General features: G+C 37.5%; 1 protein-coding gene across 6 annotated transcripts in view; it reads left to right on the forward strand.

Moving 5' to 3' along the window:
* Positions 1-16,547, forward strand: part of SEPTIN9 (septin 9) — a 341,706-nt gene that overhangs the window by 261,394 nt on the left and 63,765 nt on the right. Inside the window, exon 1 of one of the 6 annotated variants that reach the window (XM_074260232.1) lies at positions 1,996-2,149. The exons of the other annotated variants lie outside the window; for them this stretch is intronic. The gene's annotated coding sequence lies outside the window, so the exon portion shown is untranslated. Of the gene's footprint in view, positions 1-1,995; positions 2,150-16,547 lie in introns of those variants that run through there. 6 annotated transcript variants of the gene reach the window in all.

Raw genomic sequence — 16,547 nt, forward strand, 5'->3', positions numbered from 1 at the left:
AATTGGTCAGTGGGGGAGGGGGAAAAGGAAGGAGACAGAGTCCTCTTCTCCTTCTAACCCTCAATAGTTCTTTTCAAGGACACGGTTCTTCTCCAGTCTGGCTCCAAATCTAGAAACTAACATGCTCTACTGCTAGACTGGCTTGCTGTTTTAGACATACTACCAAGGGAGTAAGCTGATGTTTTTAGTCACCAACATAGAAATTTCCTATGTGATGTAATTATCCTTTATCCGGTGGCCAAAGCCACTCTTAATTTGACTAAAGACTTATTCACATTTTACATTTTACAGTGGACTTGTAGGAAAATTCCTTAACAGCTATTTTATGCTTTGTGATTACATTACTAATCTGATTTTTTCATTCATTTATTTCATTTTATCATATCAGTTGAAGTGGGATGGAAAATTTCTTTCTTAGATTAATTACATTCTGCAGTTTCCCTCTGTCAATGACTAGCATTTATTAGGTGACTTGTTGAATGATTTCATTTTAGACTCTTCATGACCCGATTTGGGGTTTCTTGGCGAGGGTACTGGAGTGGTTTGCCATTTCCTTCTCTAGCTCATTTTACAAATGAGGAATTGAGGCAAACAAGAATTAAGTGACTTGTCTAGGGTTGCATAGCTAGGAAGTGTTTCTGGCTGGATTTGAACTTAGGTCCTCCTGTCTCCAGGGTCTGCACTATATCTACTCCACCACCTAGTGGCCTTATTTAGGTGACTGCTGTCATTCTGGGGATACAAAATAAGGCAGCCCCCCCCAAACAAAACAAAACAAAACACCACCACCATATCACTCTGACATTTATCAGGAGACATTAAAAAAAAAAAAAAACCAACACAAAAAAACCCCTAAGTTTAAGCAGAATATTTACAAAGTGAATTGTAGATAATTAACAGAGGGAAGACACTAGCATAAAGGAGTGGGATAGGCTCTTTGTAGAAAAATGAGATTTTAGCTGATATTCAAATGAAGCCAGGGAAACTAGGAGACAGATGAGGAGGGAGAGAATTCCAAGCATGGGGAGCAACCAGGGACAGTTCTCAGAGTTAGGAAATGAAGTGTCTTGTGCAAAAAAGGCAGTGACACTAAATGACAGAGTATGTAAGGGAAAATAGGTATAAAGAATACTAGAAAGATATGAGGGGGTCAGGTTTTGAAGGTCTTCGAATAGCAATGAAGAGAGGTAGGTTATATAGGTCTTTGAATGCCAATGTGATTGCATTAACTGAGGTGGGATGGTGGTGGTTTGAAATCTGTCCTTCCCCATACACATATAGGTCCTTCTGTGGGTCTCCTACTCCCAAACTTGTCTTTCTTGGGTCATTTCCCCCAGAGTTGCACTAGTCATACATTTGGAATTTTCCCTTCCCAGTTATAAAATAGGTGAATGAATGTATGAAATTCATCTGGAAAAACCCTTAGATGATAATACCTCATTTTAAAACCTAGTTCTGCCACTTACTAACTTCTCTGTTTCCTCATCCGTAAAACGAAGTTGATTTTAAAGGTCTTAGATCATCCAGCTCTAAATCTAAATTTGGAAGTCACATCAGAGATTATATAAATGTTTGAAAAATGTAGTGCTAGACTCTTTGACAGATAAGGAAACTGAGTCCCTGGTTATCCAAGTTCTACCCACTCTTTCCATTTTATCAAGGCGAATTGATTAATACTTGAGACACACCTCCACCCACACAGAGAGAAGAGGGGGATCAGTAGCATTCCTTTATGGTCATATTGCTTAGGTAACACCCCACCCCCCAGCCTGGTTCTCTAGCCCTGCGGGGGACTTGGAAGTTTATTTGGCAGAGTGGGAGAAGATTCAGGTCTTTTCAGAGCTTTTTTTCCTCGCGCTGGGAGAGAGAGAGAGAGAGAAAAAAAAAAGCTACATAGAAGCAGTTTCTTCCTTCTCCCTTTCAGGGATTCCTCCCTTCCAGCCAAGATTTTCTCCCCCTTGTAGCTGCCCATTGAATCTCCTCACTGCTTGCTTCCCTACCTCTCTCGGCTGCACTTGGGGAGTCTCCTTGTTCTGAGCGGCCACAAAGCCCCTTTGATCATTTACTAGGCTCGGAGCCATGTGACCCGGGAGTGGGTGGGACTAGTCTCTCTACATATCCAGTGGGATACAGAGTTACCGCTGCTTGGGTAAGTCTACACAATCCCTTTGTTCTTTTTAATAATTCCAGTTGTTACCTTGTGGGTCTCCAGATTGTTAGGTTCTCATCTCTGACCAGAGGCTACCAGGGGGTGATGAGGAGGGGGGGCTGAGACAGGTAGAAACCTGGAGTTTGGTGAGCTTTTTTGCCGGCGGAGGAGTAGCACTGAGCAGAAAGCAGGAAGCCTTGTGCCTTTCATTCTTGAAATGAGAAAGGTCAGAAGAGCCAGTTGCAAGACAGTTTAGCCTACTTTGAGGACTGTGCCTGCTGCAGGCTGAGTCATTGGGAGATGGGGGAATTTGCTTTCAACTCTAGGACCAGATTTTCTGTAGCAGAAAAGAAAAGGTCTTTGTATGATTATAGTTATCTCTTTGTAAATATTTGGTCAAATGAACTCAGTAGTTTAATTTCTCCTGTTGGTATTTTTCTTCTTGTAGAATATTTCAATTTGGAAATGACTTTTTTTAGCTTTTTGTCATTTGGTAAAGCAAGAAAAAAACTTCCCAAGAATTGGTCCCTTACTTTGCTTTTAGAACAAGAGGAGGTTCATCTAGGGAACCTCCAGTTTTTGAGGGAGAGAGGCTGTTTTATTTAAATTTGACTTTTAAACTATCCCTTAAGCAAAGAGATCCTTACATCTTTGTTCTCTTTTGAAAATTTGTGATTTTTTTTTGTTGATGTATTTTCCTTTCTGGGAGTGAAGGGAGATTGGCTTTTTCTATTTTCTTTTCCTAGAAAGCTGGGGGACAAAGTGTTTGCCATGCCAAAATGAATCCCCTCACTTTGAGGATGTAACTTGAGGGGGGCACTTTGCCACATGGAGTTATTTAGAAAAGTATAGATCATTATGAGCAGAGAGTACCATCTGCTCCTGAAATCTAAGCCCAAATGTCCTGGGGTAATTCATTCATTTTTACAGCATCCTGTTACTTCCACTTTTTCTATCCCAGGCTCTCTGACATAAAATTGCCTTGGGATTGTGGCAGGAGGTTTAAGGGTGACATCTCCATGCTCTCTTGTTTGAAATTTCTTCCTTTTGGAAGAAAAACAGGAGTTCGCCATTGATGGTTCTCTTGGTTTCTTGAAAATTCACACATTTTCGCTAGTTCTTATACCTTCTGTCTGTTCTTAAGAAGGCTGAGGTAGGATTATTTAGAACTGATTTTGGTCTTAAATGGGAAAATCTGAGAGAAAATTAGGACAAGGTAGTGAAAGAACATGCAAAAGAACAAACAGTTAATTCCTTTCCTCCAAGCACAAATGCTGCTTGAGCAGCCTTTGGAGAAATCCATGGGAAGGAATTGCAGAAGTAGATTGCTGCTCAATCTAAGAAGGAATTTCCTGACCACTGCTTGACTGAGATATAGTAAAATGACTGTTCTTTGTTAGGGGAGATTTGAAGGAAGAGGTTAGATCGAAACCTCTGAAACCTCTCCGATTCTGAAACTTTAACCAACTTATAAGGTTTTTATAAGGTTATTCCCAAGAAACGAGCCCCTATTGAGTTGCTCAAGGTCTTATAGTCAGTACAGGACAGTATATATAGCCAGTGCAAGAGGCTCTTAGGTCTTCTAAACCCAAGACCATTTCTTCCCCTGCATGTTAAACTGAATGAAACTTAATATGTAAAGTTTGTTAAGAATTTAATGATGTCATTTCTCTTTGATAAGCTCCCCTATGCATTGTGGGGACTTATTTTTAAAGAATATGAAGAGAGTGAAGTGTTTAACTCTAGGGATCTTCATGGGTCCATTTGAATGGAGCTTTTTTTTTTTTTTTTTTTTTAAACTAGGTTTACTTTTTTCTTTCCTAGGACTTTGCCTAGGACTAAGACAAAGATACTGGATTATGTTGCATTATTATTATAAATTCTTTTGTTATACTTATCTGTGAACATATTGTTATCTCAGTAGAACATACATTTCTTCTAGGCAGAGCCTGTTCCATTTTTTTTGTTGTTGTTTTTGTAAACCAGTACAGAGCACCAATACTTTGCACATAGATATCTCTTAATGATCCATTTGCTGCTCAACATTTCTCTACTTAGCAAATTGTTCTGTGCTGACAGTGTCAATGACTTGATGACACCCCTCCCACATCAGTTGGAGTGGATGGAGCACCAACACTTCTTGGGGGCCTGGGGAAGAGTCTGAATAGTTGACAAAAGCTTTGGACATGGAATTATAGGGTCTGGGTTTAGAGTTCTGATTTAGCTGCTGTTGTTCAATCATTTCCATTGTGTCTCACTTTGTTCCATTTGGGTTTTTCTTAACAAAGATATTGGAGTGGCTTGCTATTTCCTTTTCTAGCTCATTTTACAAATGGGGAAACTGAGGCAAACAGGGTTAAGTGCCTTGCCCAGGGTCATACAGCTAGTACCTGTCTGAAGCCAAATTTGAACTCGTCTTTTCTGATTCTCTTTACCTACTGTGCTGTCCTAGCTGACCAGTCGCTTCACACTGCCACTTAGCATCTTTTTTTTTTTTTTTTTATCTTGAGCAAAATGATTTTCTTCCTCTGTGAAATGAGAGTAAATACTAATGTGACTTTCAACTCTCTCTAATATTGTAGTAGTACGGGTACCCATGAGCCTGATGAGGTTAAGGATTGTCCTTTCTGAGAGAGAGAGAGAGAGAGAGAGAGAGGCATCATCATCACTATACCAGAAGAATATTGCACACACACACACACACCGCCCATTCATACACAGATTTTTGAATATCATATTTTTTTTAGCTTCTTGTTCTGACACATGACAGCTCAATAGGCTGTTTAGCTCCAGAGATCACTGCATTGCAGGTATGGAGATGCTCAAAGTTACTTTGAGGAGGACAATTCTATTAAGTGATGTTGCTATTAATGTTCCATCTAATCAGAATAATATAAAACTTTGCAATTTAAAATCAGAACATACACTCTTCAGTTTCTTTTTTTGTGTAACTGAAAGACTTTAAAATTGTTTAACTGGAGTCCCATTTTTCTTATTTCCACAGCAAATTTAGAAGAGGGCCCCATACTGGCTTCTGCATCTCATCAAGAATCCAGAGGGCCTCCTCCCATTCTCATTTGTACACGAGAAATGCAAATTCATTTTCCTTTATCCTAAGAAGAAAGAGCAATCTGTATTTTTAGGAGAGAGCAAATGATCTATTTCAAAATCAAATATTAAGTGCCATTTTTAGATGATCTGTTCTTTGAATCATTCACCTCCCCAGACCCTACCCACTGACCTTTCCTGTCTCTTTTAAAATGGTTAATTGGCAAGTAAATATACAATACCTTGCCCAGAGTTACAAAGCTAGTCCTGTCTGAGACCAAATACAAATGGAATGGTTGAAGACAATTACTAATTCTCTCTGCTTTCCTCTGCCTATGTTCCATATAGCTGTCAAAATGATATTCTGAAGCACAGATCATTTATTTCCCTTCCCCAAAAATTCCGTTGGCCTTTTTCTTGCCTCTAGATTAAAACAAACAAAAAACCAAAAACTATTGTTGAATATTTAAAACACTTCAGAAATCTGGCTCTTGACTACCTTTCCAGGAGTACTACTCCCTTTTCACATAGTATCCAGACAGCCAGAGCTACTTGCTATTCCTCACACGTGACATTCTGTCTTCCATGTTCTTGACTTTTCATGCAAATCCAGTTTCCATGTCTGATTGCTCAGTACTTTCTTAAAATCCCTAGCTTTTTTTTAAAGCTCAGTTTATGTATCACTTTTAGTATTTTGTCTGAGAAAAGGAGAGGATAAATCTGAGGAAAGACTGAGAGCATGTTAAGGGCTTCTGGAAAAGGTTTGGATGAGGGAGACATGCGCATATTTATAAGCTTCTGGGAAAGAACCCTTGGAGATAAGAGAATGGGATCAAAGGCACATCTGGTAGGATTGAAACTGGTGTGGAGAGTGGCCTACATTATCAAAAAGGCTAGAATAGAGGAGGAGAAAATGGAAAATTATGTCAAAGTTGGGAGATGAGAAGAAATGGATAAGAAAGAACTTATTGAAAGTGTCCTTGATTTTCCTCAGTAAGATGAGGTTCTCATTATAGGGGATGGGAGAGTGGGGAGAATGTGGAACAGCTGCTGCTTTGGGGGATTGCCTTGATTCCATTAAGGGCCCAGTTGAGAGCAGATTACATACATTTGTAGCAGGCCCAGTCTACAAAGTTTCATGACATCTCTAATAAGAAAGAAGGTGAATGATGGAAGTTTGACAAGTCCTGAGCAGTGAGAAAACAAAGGACACAAGATTCTAGGATAGAGGATTGTGTGGAGTGAGACAGATTAATTAACTATAGAGTCATGATAGGGAAGGGAGGAAAGTGAAGTCAGCAGAGGCACCTAGAAGCACAAGCAGTTGAAGAAATTGTCAAGATATCAGAGAGACTCCAGGAAGTTTTATGGGTATTGTTTTTGTCACTAACTGTCTTTGTGTCCTTGACTATCTCTTTCTGGCTCATGTTCTCCAAATAGCCAGATCTTTTGGAGACCAAGTGATAACTACATGAAAAGCCCTGGGCTAAGTGATGAGGGTACAAAGAAAGGCAAAAATGTGGTTACCTGCCCTATAAGCCCTCACATTCTAATGGGAGAGACAATATGCGAAAAATTTGACAAATAAGATATGTTCAGGGCAAAATGGAAAGTAATTCCCAAGTGAAGGAACTAGCAATGAGAAAAAGACCTCCTTGCAGAAGAGATTTGACTTGAGTCAGGAAGCTAGGAGGCAAAGATGAAGAGAGGAAGCATTTTAGAGGGATGGAGAGACAGTTGATGAAAAGACAGGGAGTTAAGAGATAGTATTGTATGTAAGGATCACCCAGAGGCTGAAGGGTTTTATATTTGATGGGATAATAGAAAGCCACTGGAGTTTATTGGGGGTGGGGTGGAGAGGAAGTTGACATGGTCAGAGTTGCTTTGAGAAACTTTTTCTGTCCTACTAGAGAATGAATATAAGCAGAGACCTACCAGAAAGCTATTGCAGATAGACAGGAATAAGTAGATGGTGAAGGGAGTATGTGGGGTAGGAAATACAGTAAAGATAGGGCATATAGTAAAGGGGGAGGATGACTGGGAGGTTGCAGGAAGGATGATGTTACCCTCAACAATAACAGTTGAGAAGTAACAGAAGCAGTATAGATTTGAGGGAAAGATACTAAATTCTGTCTTAGATGTCCTGACTTTGACATATGTTTATGTGACTTCCAGTTCCATTCAGTTTGAAACATTTCATGTTTTGGTAGTAGAGACACTGGGGCTGTATATATAGATTTGGAAATCATCTGCATAAAGTTATTGAGATCACCTAGGGAGATTAGAAGAAAGAACAGGATAGATTTTTGGAGGAGCACCTATAATTAGTAGATATGCCCTAACAGAGTATTCTATGAAGGAAACTGAGGAGTGATCTGATAGAAGGAAAATAGGTTAAGAATAATGTCATGAAAAATTGGAGTATATGGTAGAAGAACATCTGCTACATACTAGGCATTGTACTTAGTGTTTTACAAATATTATCTCATTTATTTCTCACAACAACTTCATGAAATAGTAACGTTTTTTGTCCTTGTTTTGCAGTTGAGGAAACTGAGGCAAACAGGATAAATGACTTACCCAGGGTCACACAGCTAATGTGTCTGAGGTTAGATTTGAACTAAGGTCTTCTTGATTTCAAGTTATCCACTGCACTATCTAGCTGCCTCAGCCAAGTACCTACTAGCTTCAATAGGGCAAAAGGTAAAAAGGTCAGAAAGGATAAGAATTAAGAAAAGACCATTAGATTTAGCAATTGGAGGATTATTAATTATTGATATTTTGGGAGAGAACAGTTTCAGTTGATTGAGCAAGGTCTGAGAGCAGATTTCAAACAGCTAAAGCCCTATTGAAAAGAGAGCAAAGAGACAGCAAGTTTAGATGATTTTTTAAAAGTTTAGTCATGATGGAGATGAGATTTATATAAAAAGAATGTTAAAAAGGATGGTTGGGTCAAATAAAGGTTGTTTAAGGATGGGAGACATATATGCAAAATTGTAAGAAATAGGAAGGCAGCTGATACAGAGAAACATGATTAGTGGAGATGATTATCAATAAACTAGGGACAATCCAGAGAAAATGAAATGGGGTAGGGTCAAGGAATTGGATTTAGCAAGGAGATCCTCTTTACATGGGACAGGGGTAAAGAAGATGATGGGGAAATACGTCTGAGTAATGTGAGAAGAGGGACTTCTCATAGATTAGCCTCAATTTTTTTCTTAATGAAGTATGAGTTGAAGCCCTCAATTGAAAGATTGACAGGGAGGGTGCTATGGGAGTTGTGAGAAGGGATGAAAATGTTCAATAGCTATTGTGATAATATTGGACTTGATCTCACAGAGAAAAAGGGTCTACTTTAGTCTTATTGGAAGTTGGTTAATTCTTTAAGGTCAAAATTTTTACAAGGGAAACATCAATCAAATCTGAATTTATTCACTGAATTATGCTATGCAAAACCCTCTTAATGTCTCCTTACTTTCTGATTAACCAGTGCTCCACCTTGTAAAAAGAATTTGCATTTAGGGTCTAAAGTTCATCTTCCTAATTCAACTCAGTGGTTGAAACATGGAACAGTAACTGCAGTTACTGCTGACTGATAGTACCTAAGAGTGAGAGTTTTAACTGTTGTTGCCACATATATTAGTTTTGGGGAAGTGAAAATTTCTCCATATCTGTTTGGGTAGTATTTGTTTGTAGTTTCTATGTTGGGGCAACTTCCTTTCCCTGGCTTTGCTCTCACCCTTCCCCCCATTCCAATCCCCATTCTAGGGCAGGTTCTGTAGAGGCCAGTACCATTTTGGATTCAGCTGATGATGTAAATGCTAGAAAAGCTCCACAGTCCAGGGACAGATTCCCACAAACTTTGACCTTTGGGTGTTTCTTAGTGGAATGTGCTGAGGTCACTAAGTCCACAAAGAACCCAAGGTTCCCTAGTCCCAACTAGTTCCTTATCACTCAGGCATTGTTCCTGGTGCTTTATAACCTTTTCAGAGACATTCACAACCAATAATGGATATTAATTTTCCTTGGATCTAGGCTCCCTCCTGTTTTTGAACTGTTGTTATTTTTCAGTTGTGTTCAACTTTGTGACTCCATTTGGGGTTTTCTTGGTGGATTACTGGAGTAGTTTGCCATTTCTTACTCCAATTTATTTTACAGATGAGGAAACTGAGGCAAAGTCAAACAGTGACTTGTCCAGGGTCACACAACTAATATGTATCTTGAGAACAAAGTATATAGTGTCCTCACACCTAATGTGATTAGACTGGTCAACTGGCATTATGCTAACAATACAGTGGTTAAATGAATAAATGAATTAACCGAATACCCCACTAATCAAATGGTTTGGGCTTTTGTGGGTTTATTCTAGGGTGCAATTTTAGATTTGGGATCTGTGTTCAAATCCAAATCAATTAGTTTCTCCAAATGGGTATTTACTGAAAAGACAGAACAAAGAACAGAGCATTTCCTCCCATACATAATATGTGGGAGCACACTTTACTCTATGCCCCATCCACAAAGCATTTACTCCATAAAGGTCATTTTTTATAGATAAATTGCTCTTTTGGTGCTGCCTTAAATCCACAGTTGTTTAGGACCATACAGGTCATTTGAGGCTTTGATCCTTAACAGCAAAGGCTGTCCACAAATTGTCCTGTTACTGGAACTCTGGTAGCTTACTCTTCTGGCCATTTCAATGCTTAAAAAGTTTGAAGGAAGTCTGTAGTCCATTCCCTCTAGTACTCTTTCCTTTGAAATAGGAAAGACTAGTACAGTAGAACAATGGAAACCACAGCAAGTCCATGGGCTTAATTGTTCCATGTCACCCCAAGAGGAGGATGGGCCATTTGTGCTAGTTGTTTCTTTCCTGAAGGCTTACAGTAGGTCTTTTTTTTCCCCCACATAGCAAGGAGGGAAAGGAGAAAGAGATACAGAGACTGACTCACTATGGGTGATTAATGCTTTTTGAATGCACCTCCAGTTCTAGCTCAATAACCAATCAAAAGTCCTGTACATATTCTTAAGTGGAGAACTGGGCCCATCAAACACTTCCGGAAGTGGGCTTACCGAACATTTATGGTCCCAGAACTGAGCCCTCTTTGGCCACTCCCCTTTCACACTAGTAAGGATATCCTGTTTGCCTGAAGCTTTTTGCTCAGCCCAAACCAGCTGCCTTTATTTCTTTTCTTGCTTTTTTCAGGTCTGTACTTGTAGACCAGTTTAAGGATGCTGAGTAACTGTTTGATGATCTTAGGCATGAGTGAACTAGTTAATTGCTGGTGCCACCTTATAAATGCTTATAAAGGAAAAATCTTTGGTGTAGTTTGATTTTGGGGGAAGGGGATATTTGACAAGGTGGGTGATGTCCCTGACTGATGATATCTTTCTTGGGATATTTATAAATCAAAGACTTGACCACTTGCATTGCCTTCTTGTTGCAATGATAATACATTTTTTTGGATACTTATAAATCAAAGGATTGACTTTATCTTCTTGTTGTAACAGGGATCAGGGGTCATTTTTTTTGGGCGTCTTAGCCAGTAACAGGAAAGAATGTTGGGCCATTCTGATAGGTTTTTAGGAAGATTTTAACTTTTATGGAGGGGCTACTTATTTGCAAGAGCTATTATAAATAAATTGTAAGAAAGCATTACTATTGATTTGCTTGTCAGCAGAATATAATGATTAGTTGGGTCAGGGCTCTATTTAGTCCAAGGGAGAGTCACTGCTTTTTGTGATATGGAGAAGTTGAGATAGGAACAAGGAGGAAGCCTTAGAGGATATAGATGAGAAGTAAGAATGGTGAAATATAAACAAGGAGGACAAGAAAGCAGGACTACTGCAAACAGGAAAAAAAAAAGTAACTCTAGCTGAGAGTACTACAATCTGGAAGATGATGATAGATGGAAAGTCTCTTATAAAATTAGTAGTTGCAAAAATATTAACTGGTGTTATCTCTCTCGGTAGTTTTGCTTTCAGTATAAATAAAGTTGGTCCTTCTTCCCAAGGCCAATTGATAGGAGCAAAAGATTGACCCCCACAACAACCTCTTTTTCACTCCTTTCTTTATCATAAAATTTTTATCCATAATTTGAGAGGTAATTGGCTCGGTTAATAGGATCTCCACTGTGGCTTTAGGACTTTTTGTTTTGGTTTGAAATTTATTCTTCTAAACAGAAGAAGCTTGGTATAGTAGAGTAAATAGTGAGCTTCAATCAGGAAGACCTAGTTCAACTTCTGATCCAAACTCATCTTGGCTGCTTGAATTTGTTTGAGTCTTTTTGTAAAATAGTTACAGATCTGCTTTGGTAGAGAGAATGGTTCATCTTCTTCTAGTTCCCTACCTCAGTGAAGCCATGGAGCCAGAAAAAAAAATTCTTTTGGATCTGGTAATGATCCTGTAAACAGATTTAAAAAGAAAATAAACACTTTGTCTCTCAGGTCAAAGTCATATCTTCTTATTGTACCTTTTAATTTAATCCAAATGATTAAGACTTTCATTTGATATGTATACATATATTGTATTTAACATATACTTTAACATATTTAATATGTATGGGACTACCTGCCATCTAGGGGAGGGAGTGGGGGGAAGGAGGGGAAAAGTTGAAACAGAAGTTTTTACAAGGTCGGTGTTGAAAAATTACCCATGCATATGTTTCATATATAAAAAGCTATAATAAAAAAAGAAGACTTTCATTTGAAAGAAGAATGAGAGTTTGTTCTATTTAGTGGAACATGAGGCAATGGGTGGAAATCACTGAGTGATAGATAAACTTAGACTCAATGTAAGGGAAAAAATTTTATTATCTAGTGGAATGTATTTCCCTCTACCTCAGATTGTTAGTTTCCCATCATTGAAGATCTTCAAATTGATTCCCATTGTCAGTAATGAAGACAATTATTACGTAGAGAATTAGGATTAGGAAGCCCCTTCCAATACTGAGATTTTGTGGTTTTGTGGTATTCAGATTCATTTGCTTATTCCACAAACATTTTTAAGGACTTCTTATAATAAGGACTTCTCACTTTGGGAAAGAAATGCAAATCCTTTTTTCTTGATGAGAATAAAATCTAATAATAGTAATAAGACATGTCCTTAGAAAAATCAAATATAAATTAGAATATGATAATTGCATAAAAAGAGTACAGTTTAAGATGAGATCACTTGGAGAAGATGATTTATACTAAAGATAGCTAAACAAGGATTATCTTAATACATATTTATTTGAAGAAATAATTATCAGGGATAGAGTAAGTTTATATACAGTCTTCAAGGGGAAAATTAGGCAATAATTTAGAGGTGGGTGGATTCTATGAGAATCGACTTCATACTGCAACACTTTCTTTTTAAAATGTGGGAAATAGATCTTTGTAGATGATGAATAACTGTCCAGGGAAGTGCTTAGAATTCTAGTTTTTCATTTTACTGTTGAAGTTCATCTGTCCATGGTTGAAGGAAGCAGCTAGTACAAGCCTGGAAGGAGTAGGATTTAATGACTAGTGTCATTGTGCAGTTAGACATTCTAGAGAAATTACTTTAGTTCAAGGCTAGGGGTTGATCTTTGAGATGTGGAACCAAAAGGATCGTACCATTTGAAAAATGTGGAAACTGAGGCAAAGAACTATATCTATACATATACAATGGCAAATGGAAAGCACACACAACAAATATCATTCATTGATTTAGTCCCATTTTTCATATTGGGAGAGGAAAAGAAATTCTAAATACTCCTAGCTCCGGACACTCTTGAATTTCAATTGTTTTTCCTTCCAAAAAGATGGATTCCTTTATCTATTTGCTCATATTTAAAAAGTTAAAAAAAAAACCAGGAGAAACTTTCCAGTGTTTCTATTCTATCATAGAATCATAGATTTAAAGCTGGAAAGGACCTAGTTTAACCTTTTCTTTTTATAGATGAGGAAATTAAGTTTCAGAGAGGGTAATGTATCCAAGGTCATAAATAGTAGCATCAGTATTATCTTTTCTTTTCTCTTATAGAATTTGTGTATAGAAGATGCCTGAGATGGTACCTTTAGTTCCAAGACTGCTCTAAAGAAGCAGAAATACTTTTCCATAGCTTGTAATCAAGATTCATGCTTGCCACAATTGTTTGAGAATTTATCATGGTGCTAGTTAGTAGATTAGGTACAGACAAGAATATGCTCTCCACAAAAACCCCTTAGCAGAATTTATCTGTCCCTTGACTTTTTGGAGTTGATTGTGTAGTTTTATTTTGGACCTAACATAAGAAGGCAGCTGGGAAATCTCTTGTGGAGATATGCAAAAAGACAGGGTTATTATAACATCCCTCTCAGTTGGTGTCTTCCTGCTCTCTAAGAATGTTGTTAAAACTCTTCTGTAAAACTTCCTTCATATATAGCCTATTAACCTTTTATTAATTAAAAAAAAACACTCATTGAATATCTGCCATATTCAAGGCACTGTGGTATAGGTACTTGGACAAACAAAAAAGAGAATGAGATATTCCATGGTTCAAGGAACTTATAGGTTAGTTGTGGGGAGTAAATATAGTATATACAAATAATTTCAGTTTAAGATAGAAGAAAAGAAATCTCATGAGAGAAAAATGAGTAAAATGCTTTTGGATTTTACAGGAGGGAAATAGCATTTGTGGTTTAGGGCAGTGATATCAAATACTGGAGTGCAGCCAGTATCAGATTAAAACATAGCTGGTAAATATTTAACAAAATAAATAAAAGTATAGCAGAAAATAGATAATGTTAATATGTGATCCTCTAAATCAATATACTAGGGTTTAGTGATCCCAGCATATTTGAGTACAGCTGATTTAGGGGATCAGAAAGGAGTAATTATATTTATTTATTATGTAGTTATTATGTGTATTTGTCATGTAATTTGATCTGGGCCTTGAAAGGTGAATGGAGATGTTGGGGGGGGGTGTGCCACAAAGATCTCATAGTGGGAAATGAAAGAAAAGATTGAACAGTCCAATTTTACTGGAACATAGTATCAGTTTACAGTGAGAAAACAGGAGTTCATACCCTTACTCTGCTATAAAATAAGAATGCCCAAATTACTTTAACATTTTCAACTCCATTTTCCTACCTGTAAAATTAAAGAGAATAGAGTATGTTAGGATGAAATATGGTCTTCTTATTTCTTTTGGAAAAGACCTTGAAATTAGGATGGTGGCTTCAAGTGCCTCCTTTAACCGCTATTAGTTCTGTTGTTGTACAGTTGTGTCCAACTCTTTGTGACCCTATGTGGGTTTTTTGGAGTGATTTGCCATTTCTTTCTCCAGCTCACTTTACAGCTGAGGAAATGGAGGCAAACAAGGTTAGATTATTTGTCCAAGGTCACACCAGCTAGTAAATATCTGAGGCAAAATTTGAACTCATGTATTCTTAAATTCTAGGTCCTGAACTAACTGCCTTCATCCTTAACAAATTCCTTAACTTCTTATTGCCCCAGGAAATTTTCTAAATCTTTTGTTGCCTTGGTGGAGTTTTAGAATGGGCAGCATTTCTATAATGATAAAATCATAGATCTTAAGGTCCTCTTCCTATCTCCCCAAAAAAGACCCTTAAAACTATTCTATGGTTCTGTATATGGTATATGGTTCTGAAAGGGAAGTTAGTGCCTGGTTTTTGAAAGCCTTGAATTCAAGATTTATGGATTGTCTAGCCAGACAGTAGGAAACTGTTAAACTCTTCTTAGTTATATAGTGTCTGAGGGAAATTAAGAGACCTGGATTATAATCCTAATTCTGCTACTTAACGTCAGCCATTAGAATGAAGGCTCCCTAGGAAAAAACCTCGGGATGTATAAAGGGCAGGAACTCTGTATGATTTTAATCTGTTAACTCAGTGGAATTGATAAAACAATGGTTATGTAGTTTAGCATATGAGTTCTCTAGTTCAGTATGATTGATTTAATCTTAAGCAAATAATGGTTCCCTAGTGATATAATGATTGGTTTATACTCAGTATACTGTAATGATGTAATTGTAATAGAAGATATAAACTGGGACAAACTCAGCCAGAGACAGGCTTTAAGATAAAGACTGTTGTGGTGGCTCTCCTGCATATCTCTACTGAAACCAAGACCCATTCTGGAAGACCACCAGAAAGCTAGCCCAGCCCCAGTCGAAGGAGAAGGACTGTGAAGGAGATAATAAAGATTTTGGACTTTATCCCTGACTTGTGATTACTCTGCTAAAATGAAATCTGGTCCCAAGACTTCCAGAAAGCCAACCAGAATCTTACAGGGAGGACTGTTGAACTTGGTGCAGAGTGATATGAACAGAACCAGGAGAGCAATATATACCAGGAGCTGGAAAGGAAAACAAATAAAAGCTTAAGAATTCTAATTCATGCAGTGATGAGTGTGTATTCCAGGAGACAAATGATAAATCATGCTTACTTTTGGCCGTGAATTAATTGACTAGAGGTCCATAGAATAGAAGGACATACATTTGTCTGCATAATGTGTGGATTTGTTTGCATTGTTACATTTATTTGTTACAAGGGAAGAAGTTTTTATTGTGGGGCAGGATTTGAGAGGTTGTGATAGCAATTCTAGAATAGAAAAGAAAAAGTGCCAATAGTTAAATAAAAAACAAGATTGCAGTAGTATAAACAGAAGGAAACCTGTGTGTACATACACATGAGCAAAGCAGAATAGTCTTGGAACTACTATGTTAAATTTAAAACATATTTTAAAAAACATGGCTATATATAATAAAGATTTGCATTTTTATCTCCAACCCTCTTTTATTTCTTCTTTCTGTAGAGAAAAGTTCATGCTTGTTTATAATAAGAAAAGAATTTTAAAAAGAGAGAATGGGGGTCCTTGAGTTCAGAAATTTAAGAAAGAGGAAGGCATTTGATCAATTTATTTCATTTCCTTCATTTGGCAGCCAAATGAGTGATTATATAATAACTTAAGTTTCCACACTGGGGAGGGGAAAAGGAAACCTCTGCTTCAACTTTAATTCCAAAAAAGATTTATTGCAGGATATTCTTTACAACCAACTGAAAACAGTTGGAATCTATAGGAGACTTCTAAATCTACATCCAGATTAGGATGATGGAGGGATAGTTCTCCAATTAGGGTATATGACAGCCCTAATAATATAGCTTTCTAGCTTTCACTTTTTGGGTAGGGAAAAATTTCCTAAGTGTTAGATATATTCTCTTCTTTTGGGGAGTCTACTATAGTGATTGGTGAGGAGCAAGCTGTTATCAACAGTCCCATTTTAATGGGACATATATACAATATATGTAATTGGTTGAAGGAAAATGCAAAAGTAGAAGTGGAATGTTCCCCCAAATTATACCAAGTAGGCTAACAAGGTGGAAATGG

The sequence above is a fragment of the Sminthopsis crassicaudata genome, chromosome 4, assembly GCF_048593235.1.
Source record: "Sminthopsis crassicaudata isolate SCR6 chromosome 4, ASM4859323v1, whole genome shotgun sequence".
Taxonomy (NCBI): Eukaryota; Metazoa; Chordata; class Mammalia; order Dasyuromorphia; family Dasyuridae; genus Sminthopsis; species Sminthopsis crassicaudata.